The sequence below is a fragment of the Sarcophilus harrisii genome, chromosome 4, assembly GCF_902635505.1.
Source record: "Sarcophilus harrisii chromosome 4, mSarHar1.11, whole genome shotgun sequence".
NCBI classification, from domain to species: domain Eukaryota; kingdom Metazoa; phylum Chordata; class Mammalia; order Dasyuromorphia; family Dasyuridae; genus Sarcophilus; species Sarcophilus harrisii.
In genome coordinates this window covers 223,875,547-223,879,690 of record NC_045429.1, presented here as the reverse complement: position 1 = coordinate 223,879,690, position 4,144 = coordinate 223,875,547, and positions in this window count along the sequence as shown.

The following is a 4,144-nucleotide window of genomic DNA, read 5'->3' as shown; positions in this document are numbered from 1 at the left end:
GGGCAGGCTCACACACGTGTAAGTGTACACATATACATGTATACATACATCTGTGTATATGCCCGTACACATACATATGCAGTACATACTTCTCCCACAGTCACGGAGAAATCTCTTAAATAAAGCATAAGTTTGGCTCATGTTTATGATCTCCCTAAAAGATATTTAAAAAGTTATTCGATGAATAAACTAGCAGATATCAGGTATCATGCTTAAACCACGAAAGACTCTCAAGCGCACTTTGATGCTTATTTAAAATATATAGTCCATTTCCTCCATTCATCAGGACTAATAAATATTTCATTCACTTTGGAATTTAAACTTTCAAACAATAACTCTAAGTCTGCATTTTATTCTAGGCCAGGAATGATGTACCACTCATTTTGTTCTATGAAAAAGATATAGTTAGATGGAATATTTCTCACTAAAAGGATCCAATTCAATGACTCTTTCTACAAGAATACTTTCTCAACCCTTTTTAATTGCTGTACTTTTCCTCTTTTAATTATTTCCTATTTATTAATTTTAGAGCTTGCTTCATTTATATTTGTATTTTTATTTCTTCCCTATTATACTGTAAGCTTCATGAAGGCAGGGACTATTTTTGTACCCCTAGCATTTAGCAGAGTGCCTGGTACATAGTAGGCACTTAATAATTGTTTACTAATTGACTGAAGCTCACAAAGTAGCTGCTAAAGCTGGACACATCTACCTTGCATGTTTGATGTTTAGTAATCTCTTTCTTCTCAATCCCTTATCTAATCTACTAAGGAGAGAAACAATCATTTTTAATTCCATTTCCTCCTATGGCGATCAAAGGACCAACCAGGAGTCCTATTTATCACATAATAAAGGGCCAGAACTTATATGTCACTAGAAAGTTCACTTTGCTTCAAACGTCTTCCCTGAATTTGGCATGCAAATGAACAAAAACTTAGAAAATAGCTAGCAATTGAAAATAGGTCTTTTCTTTCCTTTACTCTACTGATTCCCACCTTTTCTAATTTACAATACTATACTTACCAGTAACCAATGCAAAATTTCACTGTATCCATGTATCATATCACAAGGTGAATGAATTAACAATATGCACGATTCTCACTTCCCTATTTTGCTTAGGGAATTCTGCTTAGGAAATGAGCAGCTATTTGTGGCACAATGGTGCTTCAAATCCTGCCTCATATATTTACTGTGACTTTGGTCAAGGCCCTTTACTTTTCCTAGCCTCAGTTTCCTCATCTGTAAAATGAGGAGAATAATAGTACCTACTTCTCAAGGAGTTGTTGTGATAATAAGATAATTTAAATAATATATTAAGTGTTTTGCATTATACAAATGCTAGCTATTATTATTTTTTATCTGTGGCTGATCTGTGGTTTGTTGTTCAGTAATTTTTCAATCATGTCCGACTCTTTATGATCCCAGTTGGAGTTTTCTTGTCAAAGATGCTGGAGTGGTCTGCCATTTCCTTCTCTGGCTAATTTTATAGATGAATGACTTTCCCAGGATCATAGTTAGTAGATATCTGAGACCAGATTTGAATTCAGTCCCATCACTCTATCCACTGTGTCATCTATTTGCCCCATGGCTAATCTATCTCATTGGTATAACTGAGCCCTAACCCCACTCTAATGAAGTGACATTCCAGGGCTTACTGACTGGATGATGTTCTGGACAGGGCTCCCTACCACCAGCTCCAATCCTAATTAGCATTAGAGCCACTCTTCCATTTACTGTAGCATAGTGGCCAGCAAATCTTCAGGAAGAATGATGCTCTAGACCACTGGCTTCCTTAGGCACTGGCTACGGTGCCCACAAATTGGTTAAAATTGGAAATTCTATATCTAAATGCAATATGTGGTTAAACAGAAGCGAGAGAATTTGAATGCTTCAGAAAAGCAATCTGAATTGGATGATGAACAAAGAGCTGCTGTTTCATTTAGACTAAACAGTGAATGGCTCAAGGATTGGCTCATAAACTAAGACTGTCCACATGGCATCATGCTACCTTTGAGTCACCAAATATATGTCTTTAATTTCAACGAGATAGGTGGGAACCTTGCAATTTTTGCAGACTACCCTGATTTCACTTTCTATATCTGTTGATGGAACCACGTTGGTTAAATATTGCTCTGGATTTAAATGACAAGAATCAAATTGAAGACTTTAGTTAGCATATGCCATTTTTCCAACCACAATGATGGTTTTATTCAGCATATGTTCTAAGTTCAGTGGTAAATTCAAAATTTAGTGTCATCTTCAAAACCAACCTTCGAAGTATTTAATCAGTGCTACTTTTCCCTTGGCAATAGAGTATTCACATCAAGCAAATCCTGGTTTTAAAAAAATAAAGCCTACATAAATGCTTCCTGGAAGAACATGAGATTGAAATAGAAGTGACTTTTATTCCCTAAAACTCCTGACATAAGAGAATGTCTTTGAAGGAACTAGCAACGTTTAGATTAGAGAAGACCAGGCTTGGGTGGACAATGGAGATGTCATCAGATGTTTGAATGACTGTTAGAGGTTCAAGCTAAGCTTTTTAAATTCCAAAACTGCAACAGATTGGTGGAATATTGATCTACTTGGCCCCAGAGAGCAAAATCGGGAGTCATGGGTGTTGATTTTAGGTTTAACTTTCTAAAATTGGAGCTATCCAGAAGAAAAAGAAATTGCTTTAAGAGTTGACAGGTTCTTCTCCATTGGAAGTCTTTAAACAAGGACTTTTCAGATAGAGGGGATTCTCATTCAAGTATGGATTGGACTAGATGACATCTGAGTTACTTGCCAACTACATGATTCTGTATGTATAGGTTGAATTGAGTTGAGTCTAACCTAATCACTTTATTTTACAAATCTGAAGACACTAAAACCAAAAAAGGCAGAATGATTTGCCTATGGTCATACAGGTAGTGACTGATCCAAGAACAGAAGCCAAGCCTCTTGACTTCCAGCAGAAAATTCTTTTCCACCACATAACCTTTGGCGGAGTATGTCCATCCCACCTGGAATAATAGCAAAAGCACATGCATTCCACAATTCTATGAATGAATTAAAAACCCTGATCCATTGCCTGTAGGGTAGAGGCTTCATTTGTTCCCAAACTTCTTTGTGACAGAAGGCATTTCTATAAGACAGATGGTTAAGGTCAGAAATTTGATTTGGGTCAAGGCTTAGAATTTTTCTCAAAACTAACTGGAGCAAATGGGAAAAATATAAAACAAAGCAAATCAACCACCTATGATTAATCTCATTGGCACAATGAGAAACAAGTTCCTTCCTTTATTATTGGAGCATATAACAGAGCAATAATTTGTTTTGTTCTATGTATCTCTGTCTCTTCTTCCTCTCCTCTCCCCCTCCTTCTCCCCCCTATCTTCCTTTCTTCTTTCCTTCCTTCTTCCCTCCCTCAATCCTTTTCCTTTCTCCTCCCCACTTACCTTTTCTCCTCTCTTTCTCTTTCTTTCTCTCCACTTTTTTCCCTCTTTCCCTTCCTTCCTTCCTTCCTTCTTTCCTTCCTTCCTTCCTTCCTTCCTTCCTTCTTTCCCTTCCTTCCTTCCTTCCTTCTTTCCTTCCTTCCTTCCTTCCTTCCTTCCTTCCTTCCTTCCTTCCTTCCTTCCTTCCTTCCTTCCTTCTTTCCTTCCTTCTTCCTTCCTTCCTTCCTTCCTTCCTTCTTTCCCTCCCTCCCTCCCTCCTTTCCTCCTTCCTTTTCCTTCCTTCTCTCCCTCCTTACTTCCTTCCCACCTTCCCTCCTTCCTACATTTGACAGGTATCTGCTATAGATACCAATTGGCCTTAGAATTTCCTTTGCCCAATTTTTATACTTTACTAGGTAACTTACCTAGCAATTAATTGAGGCTGTTGACTGGTAAGATAAAGCATATTAGATAGGGGCTCAATATATGACAATCTTTATAAAGCTCCATCACTGTTTGGGACCTTTTTGGTCATCTCTCTTTTATACAACAGCTTAAACTAGATAAGTGGCCCTCCCAAAGTATATCTATTGCTCTGAGCCATGCACTCAACCAGTTCAACCCTTTCATTTTATAGATGAGGAAATGGAGGGTTGGGAAGCTTAAGTAATTGGCCCAAGGTCTAGAGCTAGTTAGTGGCAAGAGGAGGCAAAGTGGTCTTCTCAAAA